At 46.9% G+C, this 17,014-nt stretch overlaps 1 protein-coding gene and 1 non-coding gene across 9 annotated transcripts in view; both read right to left on the bottom strand.

Moving 5' to 3' along the window:
* The window catches only part of GFRA1 (GDNF family receptor alpha 1), a 196,225-nt gene that overhangs the window by 106,389 nt on the left and 72,822 nt on the right, over nt 1–17,014 (bottom strand). The window lies entirely within an intron of this gene.
* On the bottom strand, nt 14,510–14,581 carry TRNAA-AGC (transfer RNA alanine (anticodon AGC)). Its single transcript has one exon. It is a non-coding gene; the product is annotated as a tRNA-Ala (tRNA).

Here is a 17,014-nt window from a genome sequence, read left to right on the forward strand (position 1 = left end):
CGTTACGTCAAAAAGCAGGTGCGCATGTGAGATGAGGTTCCCAGCTGGTTACCAAATGCCCTTCGTCTAGCTTTTTCCTAAGTGGATGCTTACAAAAATCGGGGCTACTAATGTGTGGTGCACGCTGACTGTTTCCACCACAAATAACCCAGCAAGTGTGCTATTTTTTTGAAAGACGACAAACCAAATATTTAACTTACAAGCAGAAATAATATCACCCAGTCAACCACTTGCCTATTTTTTTCTTACAGCCCAAGAATTTTAAAGTATATTTTCTACAAATGTCAATCTGTAAATACCTACTAAGAGCCTATTAAGTGCCAGTGCTCCTGGTTAGCTCTGCAGCAGGAAACAAAAAAGTACATGACATCCTTCGGTGTCACGGAGACAAGACAGAAGTGCCCGCATGGGGAATGCTTTAGGATTCTAAATGAATTCATTCATTCTTTTCTTCTATCTTTCCCTCTTTTCCTACTTTCCTTCCTTCCTTCCTTTCATTTGTCTCCTCTCCCTGCACCAATAATGTCAAGCTTACCGCGGACCTGACACGGGAGATACAGAGATAAGATTCAGTGTCAGCCCTCAGGAAGTGAGCTACTGACACTCCAGCAGACAAGCAGGAGACCGCCAGGCAGTGTGGCAGGTGATGTGCGGAGCTGTGGTCCAGGTACACAGCTTCACAGAGGAGAGACTTTTGAGCTGAGGCGTGAAGGGTGAGCTGTCATACCCGAGGGAGACAGGGTAGATAGAGACCAAGAGACAGCGTGATCACAAGCACAGAGGCTGCACCATATCTGGTTCGTGTGGGAAAAGGTAAAAAGACAAGTGCGTCTAGAACACAGAGGATGCCGGAGAAGATGAGGTGGAAAGCAAGGTGGAGGCCTGGCTGAGAAGAAGATCAAAGGCTCTGAAAGGAGATGCAGGCTTCCTCCTCTGGCAGTGAGGAGTCATCCAGGTTCCCTGAACTAGACAATCACAGGAGCATCTCTGTGTGCGACGATGGTGACCCGAATGACAGCATGGATGACAGAGAGGGCTCGGCACGTCAAGAGGCCTGTGCAATGGTCCAGGCAAAATAATGAGGGTCTGGGCTGAGAGAGGAGACACAGGAGTGGAAACGAGGGGAAGGATGTGAGATGGACCCAGAAGGTGGAATCCCAGATCCGGATGAGCATCCCCATGCTGAGTCGGGGAGGGCAGGAGCAGGAGGGACACAGGTTGACTCCAGGCTCCGGGCTGGGGACGTGCTGTGTCTGTGATGGGAAACACAGGAAGAGGGTGGGCCTGGGCTTGGGGCAATGATGAGGCAGAGGAAGCTGGGGGGGAAGGCATCCAAAATGAGGACCTGGAGCTTGGGAGGGGGGCTTGGGCCAGGGCTGGCAGGGGTCCAAATACAGGTGGGTAATTGAAATCGGGGGGGGCAGATGGGAGTACACAGAAGGGGAAAAAAGGAGGCACTGAGTATCCTCTCCCGTTCTCCACAGGAACATGAGGTACCACCAAGGAGATGGTAATTCAGCCGGGAAAACAAATCACGTGAACAATAAAACCACTTCCTAAATAGCTGAATGGTATCACCATAAATATTAAACACTTCTACCCACCCCTTCTATTTCTTCCTCCTGACAAATAAATATACACGCCTGCACATCTCAGAGTGCCAAGGACAAAGCCAAATGTCCCAACTCCTCAGCTGCCATGAAACAGTGTCCATCAAAGAGCCCAGGATCCCGGCAGCCAGAGCCAGAAGGCCCCAGAGACCCCAGGCTGGGCCCATTCTGCCATATTCACCGACAACGGGGCCCAACAGCTGCTGCCACAGTTGTCTTTGCAAAATCCGTACTTTGGTACCTCTTTATAACTATGCACATTAGACTCATAAAATGCACACTTTCAAAAGCAGGGACAGTTCTGCCTGCAGTGTACCTGAGCTTGAATGGCATACAGATTTTGCCTGGGCTTGGCTTCTTCCCAGCTGGTAAATTATGAAGTTTTCAAATAAAGCTGAATTATAAACACAGGGATCTTCGCTGTGCCGGGAGCCCCTCCCTGGAGCACGCCAGCCCACGAGGTGTGTGTCGGCGGGGAGGGCTTTCTCTCCTGCCAAACTCGTACAGAATGTATTGTCTTACTGTCTTGTACCATTAATTAACTACTTCTTGATTTATTATTATTTAATTGTCATTTAGCCAGATGTCAGGCTTCTTGAGAACAGGCTGAGTTACACTGTTTTGTGCATTACCAAGCAGGTACGTATTCGATGACTCCACCCTTTCAGGAATCTAATTCAGCAGTTCAGGAAAGCAGTCCAAGGTTTCAAGATTGGGTGCAGAAGACAGAGTCCTATCTGATGAGTAATTGCACTAAGTTCTAAAAGAAGTAGAAACAGTAGGCAGTGGACGCTTAGAAGAGAGCAAGGATTAATTCCCACCTCTGATCTGACCAGGGTTTCCCATGGACTCTTTGCTAAGCCAGTAAATATACTCAAACCAAGGGAGCCCTGAGTGAGACCAAAGAAATATTGCCCCAAAGGAAGGGAAATGTGCAAACAGAAAAGCATCCCCTATCCTTGCACAGACTGAGGGCTTTCTCTCCCGAGTTCTTCTAGGGTTCTTCCCCAGTGGGGTCATCTCCTTGATGAATCTCAGATCCATCCTTCAAAGCCCCTGTGTGCACTGGGACACTCTGTACGCAGGTGTCTGCAGCATCCAGAGTTCTCCTCAGCCAAGGTCCAGCTCGCATCTGCTGCCTCCCTTAACCATGCTGATATGAACGGTTCAGTGTTAGTGAGATCCAGAGGGAGTTACACAGAAGCACGAGGTTGGCTGGCCCCCAAGAAACTTAGAGTCCAGCTGGGAAGACCAAACATAACACCAGCTAACCAACGAGGCCTTCAGTACCAAATGGCTATATTCTCAGGACTTGATTTAACATATTAAGCCTACCGAAGGTGAGGGACTGATCTAAGCACTTAACACACGGTAACTAATAAAAACCCTGTAAGGGAACTACTTTCATCACCATCATATCAATGAGGAAACCGTGACATGGAGAGCAAGTGACGAGCTGCTGGTTACGTGACTGGTAAGTGGTAGAGCCAGGACCTGAACCCACGCTCTTCACCATCACAACACACTGCCTTTCATTCATGCAGACACCAGATCTGGGCACCGGAGACAGAAGACTCAGCGGCCCCTTGGGGCCAGTGGTCTGAGATCACGGTCTGAGACGGAGAGGTGTGGCATGGGCCTGGAATACTGGGTGGCATTTAGATAGAAAGAGGGGGCTGGAACAGGCCCCTCCAGGCAGAAGAAGGGTCATTTAGGGAGCTGGGAATGTGCACTGAGCGGGCCACGAGTAAACCAGCTTGACTGGGGTGCTGGGAACACTTCCTTTGGTGGGAAAGAAGGTTGGACCGTGTGCTCCCCACAGAGCAAAGGCTGCCTCTGAATGGCAGCTGGAGGTGACTTATCCCAGTCCTGAGGGCTCTGACGAGCCATGAGGGTTTGGAAGTGAGCAGACACTATACAGAGACTCATGTTCTGTGGCTACAGAATGACAGAGTGCAGATTCTAGGGTTCCAGGGGTTGTCAGCCCAGAGAAGCTGGCCCTGTGTACTGTCCCCTAGAGATGAAACACAGGTCACCCACCAAGCTGGCCTTGTAAAGGAGACATTCTGTCTCCTCCACTGGGACTCCTGTAACCCTGACAATCCGCCGTATGTCAAATGAATTAGATTCCCTAATAATCATTATCCCCATCCACGCCAGTCAGCAAATATTTCTTCCCGAACAAATACCTAATTAATTCAGACAACACCTTTTTAACTCAAGGGTTTTAAAGGCCCTGGCTGAGGTGAACATTCAGGAAAAATAATGGTATTTCCAAAGGAAAATTCATACATAGTTCAATTTACAATATTGTAATAAGACTCTGCAGCATAAATTCCAGCACAGTGGACAGAAAACCTATTTGTGGAGCGTGTGAGAACATAAATAAAAGCCAAATACTTATACTGTCCTCACAAATATGAAATTTTCTTTTGTGAATGAAAGTTGGGTCCCACGATAAATATTTCGGCTTGAAGGTCTTCATCAATATCAACTCTCTCTCTCATTATTCAGTCACTAAATAGAAAGGGTGGTAATAATCAAGCAACAAATAACAGAATCATATAATTAAGGTTATGCATCAACTTTCAAGATTCAGTCACTACAAATTCTGTCACCAACTTCTTAACTTTTTCTCCCAACAAAACTAATTCCAAGCAGACCTCGTTTGATTGCATTTTGCTTTACGATGTTTGGCAGACACTGCTTTTTTTTTTTTTCCCACAAATTTGAACTTCTGTGCCAACCCTGCATTGAGTCAATCTATCAGTGCCATTTTCCCAACAGCATTTGCTCACTTTGTGTCTCTGTGTCACACGCTGGCAATTCTCCCAATATGTCAAACTTTTTCATTATTAGTATATTTGTCATGGTGCTCTGTGATCAGCGATCTTTGATGTGACCACTAAGACTCACTGAAGGCTCAGACGATGGCTAGGTGATGGCTTTTTAGCAATTAAGTATTTTTAATTAAAGCATGTACGTTTTTTAGATGTAATGCTATTGCTCACTGAATAGACTACAGTGCAGTGTGAACATAACTTGCATATGCACCAGGAAACCAAAAAATCATGTGACGCACTACTGCGGTATCTGCCTTACTGCAGTGGTCTGGGACTGAACCTGCAGTCTCTCTGAGGCACGCCTGCCTCTCATGCTTACTTCCTAGCTTCTTTACCCAACAATGGACAGTCATTGGTCTCTTTTACCTGTTTTTCAGCTCCTTCAATCTTCTTCTTTTAAAGTTTCTTTCTAAGTGCTCTGTTTTGGCTTTGAATTCTGGAATTGGAGCATGTTTTCTGGCTCCAATTAAAATCTCCATCCCTTCTGGGTTTCTATACCCCCATCTCACTCCCAAATCATATTCTTTCGAGACCCTTCTGTAAACTGCGTCTGCAGTCTCTTTCAAGAAAGCATTCCTTTGCGGAGATCCTTGTGCCATTTCTGAAGAGTGTATATAAGCTATTTGTGGGTCCACCGTTTTAACAAGGAAAGGCCGTGGGTTCAGAAGCCCAGTCTTTCTCCTCCTTCTAAATCATCACATGCAACTACTGTCACCCATAAATAACGTGCTTCCTGGTGGAGAGCCGATCTTGATGAAGCTGTTGAGGTGGGTGATAATAATGAGCTGAAGCAGGCCGACTGGACTCCAGTTGTGAGCACCTAGGGGCAGAGGCACTTAGATTTATGCCCATAGGAATGATAATGCACTGGGGACGCTACCTTTGCTCTAGCGTGTGGGAGGCACTTGTTGAGCAGCAAAGAGCAGACATCATGGATAGAAACAGTCCGAAAGCACAGCCGTTGTGAGAGTAAGAGAACAGCGTGGGACAGGCCGAAGGCCCAGGCGCCCAGCCTCTGCCCGCGGACTTGAGAAGGATGAACCCATCAGGACGACCCAGGCCAGACACTTTTCTAAGCTCAAGTCACCAAGCGGCTTGAGAAAACGGAGGCCACTGGCCCCGCAGTGGAAAGGGCAGAGCACCGGGAGTCAGGAGCAAGGCCCAGCTCTGCTGTACACCTTCATATATGTCCTTGTGTCAGACATCTCAGCTTAGTCATCTGTACAATGGCCACAACAGCACAAGGTTTTCTTTTCTTTTCTACGAATTTATTAAAAAGCTTCTGCAGCAGAAGCTATGAACTAGCTAAACCTCCAAAAACATGGGCTGATATTTAAACGTTTTGTGTGGAAATAATAAGAAACCGAGGAAGCTCTGTAGTGTAGTATCATTTGTATTAATAAAAAACGGGCACATAAAAATATCTTGTTCAAGGATACATTTATACTCTAGAACACACATTCAAGAACACAGACTAAACACACAAGTGAGGGTCAGAGGTGGGGAAGAGGGCAGAGATGGGAAATGGAGAGGGAAAAATCTATAAACCAAAGAGAGGGGCTGTCCCTTTGACAATGCAATGACAACAATCTTCCTTAAATCAGGGAGGGTGACTAACTGACTTAATGATGATGATAATAATAAAATAATAATAATACTACAACAATAACTTTCTTGCTGGCTCTGTATTTTATTTAGGAACCACAGAAAGAAACTACGTCTTAAATGTTTAGTTAAAAAGCAAACGTGTCTTAAGCAGCAGAGTTTGGACTGAACACTGCCCTGATTGTAACTGCCCCCCTGCCCCCAACCCCTAGACTTCAAAGCATTATTAAACAGGCACTTTGGAAAGTTGCTGAGTGAGCAGATCTGGAGAGCTCTTGATTCTGGGCCAGGAGCAGTCACTGCACTACATTCAGGAACCCCTTACATGCTAAGGCCAGTTCCAAAACAGATCAAGTTGCCCCCCATCTTCTGAGCCCGAGATGACCCAGAAGCAGTTCAGTGACCCAGGAGCCAACAAACCACCATGTGCCTCACGTCTCACTCCTGGGAGCACTAGGAACCCTACTCATCCTATTCCTAAGTCCCACAAAAGGAAAGAAATGCAAGGGACCCGCCACCATCCCTTTGCCAGTTCTGAGAGCTGCCCGGGCCCAAGCCTGGAGGAGAGCAGGAAGCGAGCCAGGCCCAGGCCTGTAGGTTGTAGGCACTTAGGTAATGATCTCCACCTCCAAGTCTCACCAAGAGCTGAGCCCGCCAGGGAGACGCTTCACAAGCATCTCTAAATCCTAGGTCCCCACGCTTCCAGCGTCAAGTAGCCCAGTGGTTTGTGATGAGTCACCACTGGGCAAACGATTTTTAGCAATCAAGGTCACTCAAGGGCCTTCCCAAATGTCTGGCTGGACACATTCTGCCCTCTTCATTTTCTTTACTTCCTGTCTTTTCCCAAGTCTTGAGTATTGAAGGGGAAAATGCATCCTTTTGCTCTGAGAGAACAAGCATGGCATTGGTTGATCAATTTCCTTTTCTTTCACCATTTCAAACCCATCTCATCAGTGCATTCCAAAAGATAAGGAAGAAAGCTTTGCTCACTGGGACTGGGGTTCAATGTTATTGATCCCCTTAGGTCAGATAAAGCCTGGTGGGCAAGAACAGCACCTCGTACTGGGAGGCTACCCACCACTCAGGGACCACCCAGTCGGTTCAACCTAATTCTCATAGCTTATACTCGCTGAATGCAGAGTGTGCCACGTGGCAATGCCTGCTAAGGACTTTAGATGCATTCTGTTATGTAACTGTCTCAACAGCCCATGAGCTGCCCTTCATACCCATTCCGTGGAGGCTCTCAGGCCCGGAGAGGTTAACGTGCTCGAGATCAAGAGGGTGGGTGTGAAAACTGGTGGGTGTAAGGTCATGCTGTTTCACCCCACTTTCAGCACCAAGTGGGCTGGGCCCAGTGGATGAAGGACAAGGTGCTCATATGCCACCAACTGGTAAGGGCATGAGGGGCAGGTAAAGAAAAGCACCACCGGGCTCTTCCTTTTCCCCACCCCCCGGGAAAGGACCAGGGCTCCTACTGGCTGGGATGAGGTATCCGGTCTTCGATCCTCCTTCTTCTTTCACCCTGTCCTCCTCTCTTCCTCTTGTTAATTCACCTACTCTCTCCCTACATTCCCTGAGTCTCTTACTCAGATATGGCAACAGAAGCTGATGCTGCCTGGCATGGCATTCTGGTGCGAGGCTCCTTCTCTTGTGTGGTGACCCACCAGGGCCACTAATCTGGGCATCCCTGCCCATGTATCAGCCCAGTTTCTGCCCAAGCTCTCTGAAGGCTGGGAGAACGTTTGCTTCATCTCGGCATTCCCAGGGATGTGCTCCAATTTCACTATCAGGACCTGGGACAGATCTCCAGATCGCCAGATGAATGTTCTCCACATCACACCACGACCTCCCCCTGGGAGATTTACCAGAGTGAAGGTCACTGCCTGGGCCAGGGCTTGGGAGCGTTCCAGGGTGCTGGCTACTGAAAGTGCTTCATGAGGCTGCATGGAGCATTTTCACAAGATGCGATGCCCACCGCACCTGGAAGCCTTCTAAGACAGTCACTTGCCTTTGCCTAAGCCCAACTGTCCATGAAACGCACACTGTCAACAGAGTCTTTGGTTCTCCCTATGCAGTAAAGACAGGCCCAGAAGGGCAGCTTCCCTGGCCGTCTATTAACCAGTTCATGGACTCTCCAGGCCTACAAAGAGCTGCCCACCAAAAGCCCCAGATGGCTAGGGGAGCACCTGAAAATTGTGGGCTGCCAAGACCTCCTGGCCGGCCGTTAAGAGGAGAGGGCCACACAGCCTGGAGGAGGATGGATGGCAGTCTTCTCTCCTGGCTCACATGCCAGCATCCATCAGCTTCACCAGCTTTCAGAAGTGCCTTCACTCACCACGCTGACAGTGAATGACAGCATTTCCCCAGAGGAGCACTGTGTTCCTTTACCAGGCCTGGCAGGGGCCTGCAGCCCCTGGGTTCAGCCCCAAACCAATCCCCCAATAGGCTGGGGGTGGCTTCCGCCATCAGAGAAGGCTGCCTCTCTCCCCAGGCCCTGATCTCCAAGAGGCGGTGGCACTGCAGCTGGGCTCCCTGGCTGGCTGCCCCAGGACTAATTGAAATGTCTCCTCAGAGGTCACAGCAGAGACATGAGGCCCCTCGGTGCATCTTTCCTGCCCTGGTGTGAGGCTGGATTGAGTTCTCAAAGCAGGAGGCTTGGGGAAAACTGCCCACATCAGTCACCCTGGAGTCTTGACTGTTTAACCAGAGCCCTGGCCTTTGAACTGGGAGTTTCTTGGCCCTGGAGCCAGGACCAATGCAGAGAGCTTCCCTGGTGGGACCCCTTTCTCCAGAAGCCCACACGTCCCCAAGAGGTCTTCATCTGAATCTGCACTGGCTTCTTCTGCTTCTCTGTCCTGAGTCCCCTGCTCCCTTCCTAGTTTCTTCAGGGAGCGCTTCAGGAAGAAATCACTTGCACACGTATCATAACACCAGAGCCTGCTGACCGCTCGCAGGATAGTAAATGCTAAACGCCATCGTTACCGTTGTTATTTTAACTAGTACTGTGCCTTTTACAGCGTCCCAAGGACTGGATTCCCCGAGTCTCCTGTTCCTCCATATCTAGGCATGGACTGTGTACCTCCAGGAAAGTGGCAGTTTTGATTCTTTTTAATTTATTTTACTGTGTGCTTTTTTTGGAGTCGGGGGGGTTGATGGAGGAAGTACCAGGGGGAGCCTTAGAACCCTGGATCAGCCAGCAGCAGCTCTCCCCGTGTTTTGACCAGGCACTCAGCACAGGACCCTGAAATGGCACCCCAGGGATGAAAACGCCTGGTGCTAACCGGAGTGGCAGCAGGCACCACAGTCCCAGTGACAGACCCCAGGAAGGAGAGAGACTGCTGAGGATTCAGATGCATTTAAGACAGTCCTGGCCCACCTTGTGATTTTCCAAATAGGTTTGCATTTCACCAATGATGAAATGTGACTCCCCCACAACCCCCCGAGGAACTAAGTGACAAGTGAAAGAAGCCACATTACTTCACGCAGAGGTGGTGGCAGCTCCTAATTACTGATGCACCACTGAGCAAGGTCTTGCCAACAGCCAAATGAGCAGAGCATTTACAAAATGAGGGCGTGTGGCACGACTGATTGGTTTACACATATGTCTGTGACATTACACAATTCTGAAAGGCCAATGTGTCTTATCTAGAGAAGTCAAAGGGGAAAGGCTCTTTAAAAAAAAAAATCCACATTTAAATGTCATATTGTTTCCCATCCAATTATCTCTGTACTCTGTATACAGACAGGGGAAATGCTGAATGTTCATTTTAAGTGCCATCTATCACCTGCTTAATTAATTGCGAGAAAACTCCTATTTGCATTTCAGGTGAACAAAACATAAAAGGAATGAGATTTTTTTCCCCCAGCAAAGGCAAGTCCAGTATTTACAAGGAATACAACCTTCCCCCAAAGAAACAGAACAATTTTAACTGCAGCTCATGTCTCCAGCCCCTGCGAGCTCTAAGCAAACTTCAAGTTCTTCTTCAGTTTGCCAGCCTGGCTCAAGCTAATGTCCCTTCAAGCTATTACCCAGAAAAATGGAAGATGACCTGTTCACACAGGGCCGTGTCGCAGTCCTTTTCTCAAGAACCAGTAATGTTCCTGGGAACTTTGAAGTTAGAACTCAATGAAGGGGTAACTTGAGGTTTTTCACAGGTGTGTTCAGATAACTGCTATTTAAATAATCAAAGCATTGCATTTCAATGGAAGGGGGGGAGGTTTAAAGGCAGTGAGGTATTTTAAAAAAATGAGGGCAATAGTTTCGTTAGTTAATAAAAGCACCAAGTATTCTAGAAAAAGACCTAACTCTTCCTGAATGCAAATATTCTGTGTATATTTAGTATTCGCACATTATTTTTTCATTCCAAAATGCCCATGTGGAGTCATGAGGCCAGAACCCTGTCGCAGTCCTTGCTTGGCCAGCATTTCTAGAGAACTCTTGGGGTCCCCTGATGTCACTTGCATACAGTTTTCTCCTTCATACAACGAATAAGTTGGACCAGGTGCTCAGGGAGGCCTCTCTGAGACTTCAGCCTTCTTCAAGGAGTTATAGTTTGATTCCTCAGGCCTGAAAGCTGCCATCTTATTTTTAATACTAATAAAGTCTAATTAACATAATAATCTAGGGGTTAGTGGCTTGGATAATCTAATGAAGGCACTCATCCATGACGCATTTTATCGTTTTGTTTATTATTGGGCACTAGAAGGCAGGGACTGACTTTTCTGGAGCAGTTTTAGCTTATAACTGTGTTAGTTAGGTTGATATGAAAATGTGTTTGTCTTCTCTGAGCCCACAACCATGGAGGGACTAGAAGAAAGCCCTCTGCAACCTTGTCAGGCTATGAGAGGGGGCAGTTCGAAATCTAAGCATCTGACATGGAAACTTTATGTGAAGGTTGTGCAGACTCTAATAAGAATGGCAGCATGAAGTTAGCACTTATACCTGAGGCACTCAAAACACAGCCACACGTGTGACCTCATGAGGGTTTCTCGGCCAAAGCCAGACCCTCCACCACACCCCAAGTGTTTACTGAGTCCTTACCATGTGATACGTAAGCACCGGGTTACGCTCCGGATCGAAATCTAGAGGGTAGATGCCCCAGTGCTCTCAGATCTTATAATCTGGTGGACCAGCCAGTCAATAAGGAGGAAACCATAAACCTACATATACAATTACACGCAGATAGGAGGGAGAAATGAAGGCAACAAGCACAAAATACAGGAACCAAGGAGGAGGGGAAGGGGAATCTCTCAAGATAGGGTGGCTGGGTGGGGTCCTTTTGAGGCAACACCATTTAAACCAAGACCCACAGGGTAAGGGGTCTGGCCACATGCAGAGATGCCCACAGAAGCTGAGGTTCAGAAGAACAAATGCCAGCATCCCTGACACACAGGCTCCTAGCTATGACAAACCAGTGTCCAGAGAGGCAGGCAAAAGGGAAATAAGCCAGACACAAAAGGACAAATATTGTAATGATTCCACGTATGTGAGGTACCCAGAACTGTCACATTCACAGAGACAGAAAGCAGAATGGTGGGAGGGGGGTCAGGAGTTACTGTTGAAAGGATACAGAGTTTCGGTTTGGGAAAATTAAAAAGTTCTGGAGATGGGCAGTGGTGATAGTTGTACAACAATGTAAAAGTACTTGACGCCCCTGAATTGTACACCCGAAAATCGCTAAAACGGTAAATCCTGCATATATTACCACAACTGAAAGGGAAAAACAAGTGGGCAAGAAACTGAGTATTTTTAATGCACTTAAGCAGGCTCCCTAGGCTAGTTAATGAATCCACCTGCAAGGAGAGACTTGGTTCTGCCTCTTCACTGACCTGAAGGTAGAATAAAGATCCTTCCCCAACAAAGGGCAACTGTTTGAGGGGGCAGGTCTCATCAGGAGGCACCTGGCACACAACACTGCTGTTCCTCCAAATCATAGCCCAAGAAACACTTCCTTCAAGGAGCTTCCTTGACTAACACATTTATCCTGTTTACCAAAGGTGTAACATCCCCTCAGCCCCAGCACACTCTGCTCCATTCACTGACATGTTTGTCCTCCTGCCTGTCATAGAAAGCTTCCACCCTCTGTCCTTCTTCCACACCCCCCACCCCCACCCCAGCTATACCCCCAGCACCTTCTACACTTGGGGGCAACACTGACGTTTGCAAATAGATACATAACTACCCTAAGTTGTATCCTCTTCAAGTGTCAACTGTAGCAGAATTATTACATACACAGGTTCTGAAATTCACTCAAGTAGTCATTCATTGACACTTCTTGAATGGAACATCTCTCATGCCAGAGAAATAAGGAAAGTAGGTTGAAAACCATTGACTTTCACAATTTCATTCAACGCTTTGAGTCTGATTTTCTATCACAGTGTACATTTCCAATTTCATCCAGTACAATGCCTTTTTCTAAGCCAAAGACAGAATTTCCTATGAACCATGCATATATAATAGTTATCTATTTCTCCATTTATAGCACTCATCATTTTAGAAGGTCAAGGCAAATGCATTAGGCCAGAGCTTTTTTTAAGAACTCTTTTCTCGATGAAGGTGAAGAGGGGCATAACTCTCTAGGAGAAGACAAATGCCCCCCAGGGAGGCATTTCCAACCCGATGACAGCCCCAGGCAAGGCAGAGAGGGAACCAGAGCACTGGGAGGGCTCACTGTGGCAACTGGGATGCAGTGGGGGGAAGCACTCAGGAGTCAGGCACAGAGCCCACAGAGCACGTGAACACAGCAGCCCACTCCCATCCAGTAAGACAAGAATCACTCATTCTCTGTGAAGTGCCCGGTGCCCGCCATGACACAGGGCGGGTGTACCCAAAACGGGGTGGGTGTTCCAAATCACACTTTTAGAACTGAATCATCACCAGACTGCTCCTCTCTCAACCTGGACAGGAGAGACGAGACGAGCACCCTTCTTGCTGGAGTTCAAGAAGAGTGCTGGGCTCCCAGGAAATCAGGTGCACTGGAGCCAGTGCGCTGCAGACAAATGGGAGGGAGCCGTTTCCTCCCACCAGGGACCATGGTCCTGCAGAGACCTGAAAAATGCTGCTCGATCCCACCCTCTGCCCACTTCCTAAAGGGGGACACTGCAGGATGTGTGTTTCACTCAGTCCTTCCCCAGAAGTCTCAAAAATCCTTCCTAAAGAGACAGTATCAGGACCTAGCAATTCCCAAAAGCCACGTACAAGAGGTTCTGAACGCGAAAGAAAGGAAAGGAGCCGGGAGAGAAGGAAGAAAGAAAGAAGGAAGCCGGATCTGACTTTGCCTAAGGAAAAAAAAACAGCCCACAAAGCCTTTCCCTTCCTTTCCTTTGTGCCACCAGTGTGCGTCATCTATTTGGTGACAAAGCCCTGAATGTTAATTGAATGCATTAAAGGCATAATAATTCAATCCAGGGAATTGTTTTGCTGTATTTAAAACTTCCAGTATGCCTGGCTACCTACAGCTGAACGAGAACAGGTAAAAGATCTCCCGAAATAAAAACAAGGGAGCTCGGGGAGGCGGGGAGCAGGCACCCACGTGAGAGTTCGCCGGGGTCCCATGGAGAAAAGGGCAACTGCCTGGTGCAAGGCAGCCTGGTATCAATGCAGTAATTTCTGGATAGCTGCCAGTGCTAAGGTTAAAAAACAATATTACAAGGCTTCTAGGATGACAGCCTACCGGGAGACATTTGTTGAAAATTGCTTTGCCTATCATTTAGTCAGCGAAAAAACCCCACAGTACTAGTTATGCTAGAACTCTGTTGAGTGTGCATCTATAAATGATTCAAATTGTAAGCACATAAAGCCCCCATACAGGTAGATGTAATCACCATAAAAGCCTGGAGCCTCAGCTCTGTTCTTTTACATTGATAGGCCGTATAAATTTTCACCATATGTTGCCAAATAAGAAGCATAATTATAAAGAAAGTATAGAGTTTCAAGTTCAACTTTCAAAAATGAAATCGGAATGACTCTTTTGGGGCACCAGGGGATTAACTTTTCAGCAGCCCCCTCCTGGAAAACTGACAGTCTAAACCGCACAGCAACCTGCAGCCTGACTTAATTTTCACTCTACCTTTTCACCCCACGAGAAGGGACAACTCACACATGGCCAGGGGAAAATTACAAGGTTTTTCTAGACCATCTCCTCGAATTTCCAAATGCAGTTGGTCCACTGCATCCACATGTGTCACATCGCAGATTCAACCAACCGCGGATCAAAAGTATTCAGAAAAAAAAAAAAAGAAAGAAAGAAAAATTCCAGAAAAGTTCCAAAAAGGGAAACATGGCATTTACAACTATTTACATTGTATTAGGTGTTATAAGTAAACTAGAGATCATGTAAAGTATATGGAAGGATGTGTGTAGGTTACATGCAAATACTACATACACCTCTTTTATTTATTACTTTTTGGGGGTGGGAAGAGGTAGTTAGGTTTTTATTTATTTCTTTTTAATGGAGGTACTGGGGATTGAACCCAGGACCTTGTGCTTGCTGGGCACACACTCTACCACTGAGCTATACCTCCCCCACCGATGCCTTTTTATAAAACGGACTTGAGCATCCCTGAATTTTAGTGTCCAAGACGGAGGGGAGTGAGTCCTAAAACCAATCCTCTGCCTACAGCAAGGGAGGACTGTACCTGAAAACATTTTAAAGTGAGCTAAAGCCTTTAAAAGAAAAATAAAGGCCTGGTATTTCAATGATCAGGACAATGTGAACAAATCTAAGTTAGTTTGCAGTTAACAGGAGGTTAGGAGTTGTCTGGTTAACAGCGCAGAGTCCAGATGAATCTTTTCTTTTTTCCTTACTATGAGTTAAGGAGTAATTTTATTTCTTAGTAATTTGGGGCTTTTTGTCTGCACTTGCATAAAATAATCTTGTTTTGAATGGGCATGCCCCTCCCACCTCCATTCCTCATCCCTGTGGACTGGGAAGATCTGTCTTAATGCAAACAAATCAATCCTCATTGCCACTAGAGACTGGGAGTGGGGGTTTGCAGGTTGGGTGTCTTGAGGTCTCTCATCTACAAAAGGAGCTGGGGTAGGCCTCCGCTGGTACCCGGGTCCAGGGCCCCCAGATGTTAGGGGCAGGTCTGCCCAGGAACTACCATTCAATTACCAGCACCATCATCAGCCCCCGAAATCTCCTCTAAGATGGCTCTCCCTGAGAGCCCCCACTTCCAGGGCATCCCCAAGTCAGACCAACACTATGGTGAAGGCAATTCAAGTGAACTGTCCAAGGCAAATGCAGAGCTGGCTTTGTCTGGATGCTGCATCCACGAAGAGTCAAACTGTGCACTCTGAGAACCAGAAGAAGCTGCCTACTACACCTTCATCCCGGGCGGAATTCTCTCTCTCAAAGCTGATAAGCCCTTGTCCACCAGCCTCCGCCTGAGCACATCCTCTTAGAAGCACAGCTTATAGAAACACAGAACACTCCAGCTGAGTGTGGCTGGGCCCTCCACTGTGCTAAAGATCTGAACTGGCCAGCCCAGCAACCAGCTGTGGGCACCAAGAACAGTCAAGGAACAAGAGATGCTTCCTTTCATTCTCAGCCAAGCCTGGAGAAACAGAGGCAGTCCCAAGGGAGTGTTAGAAAGTGCATTTTCTACTTTACGTTTCCTGTTAAGCGGTCAAGTGAAGGCAGAAACAGCTGCCACCTAGGAATCAAATCCCTACACCCTCTTCACAACTCCACCCCCTCCATCTCTCCCCAGCTCCCCTCCACACACACAGCCAAGCCCCTGACAAAGAGCTGTTCTTTGATCAAGCTGGGAAACCGTATTTGTCAGGCTAATTTTCAGAAGTTATTAAGTGGCCCGGAAAAATGGAAGCCAAGGAGCCTCAAGATTACGAAATAAAAATAGATTTTTTTTTATTATCAAGGCATTTTAAGAGCAATTATTGTTGCTGCAGTCATAACAGCCACTTGTGCAAACAGCAGGTTTGGAAAGTACAAAAGAGTCCCCCCACCTCCACACCCACCCAGGGGCTATTCAAGTTTGGGGAGGGGAAGGAAACAGAAAGGATTTTTAACACTTGGGTGTTTTTTGAGTTGATTCTTAAAAATCTATTAACATATTCTTTACCATTCAGAGGAAATTAAAACCAAATACACTTTGGGGAGATGAGGTGGGAAAAAGCCTGTAAGTTGGGGATAAAAGAGAAAAGGTTTCACTAAGTCCCAAATTCATGGAAATGTCACCAATTCCTCACCACCAATCACATCTGTTTTGTATTTTCTGATGTAGCCAGCAGAGAAGGACCGGTCTCCTAAGAGACAAAAATTCTGCTTTTGTTGGGAAAATTCTGTGCTCTGCCACCTGAGAAGACAGGCAGAGGGGTGCGGATAGTCTCTAAGCCAAGCCCAGTGGGGGTACCCCTGCATTGGACCTGCTTCCTGCTAGCCTTCCCTCCTCTCTCCATTCACCCGTGCCAGTCCTGTCCCAAAGCCAACCAGAGTCACCAATCTATAAAAAGGAAGCTCTATTATAACCCCTTAAATGAGAAGCCTTAGGATGGCAAATGAGTTACCAATAATTTGCTGTCTCTCAACCTGCTGTATATACAGAAGAAAGTAGTTTCTAAATATTCCCATGAATTTGTTTCACTATTTACAAATTGGGTCTGTTAGATAAGTCAATGTTGCCAAAGTTGACTGATAAATGAGAAGAGGAATATCTAAAAATAACTACATGAATTCTTTCCCACCGGAAAGTCAAGAAAACAAAGCCATCTCCAATGAATCATTCCTGATCCAGCTCACCTTTCTGGGTCAACTTTAAACTACTCCTCACTCCAGATGAACCCAGTAGACACCCCCGGCTTTCTAATTTATCCTGAAGAAATCGAAAGGGAGTTTGAAAGGTTAATTAAAATTTCTGGTCTAGCTCTTGTCGATATCTAACTAAGTACACAATATTTTGCTGGATCAAGGACCAGTTTTCTGAATAATTAAG

This window comes from Vicugna pacos, chromosome 11 (genome assembly GCF_048564905.1).
Source record: "Vicugna pacos chromosome 11, VicPac4, whole genome shotgun sequence".
NCBI classification, from domain to species: Eukaryota; Metazoa; Chordata; class Mammalia; order Artiodactyla; family Camelidae; genus Vicugna; species Vicugna pacos.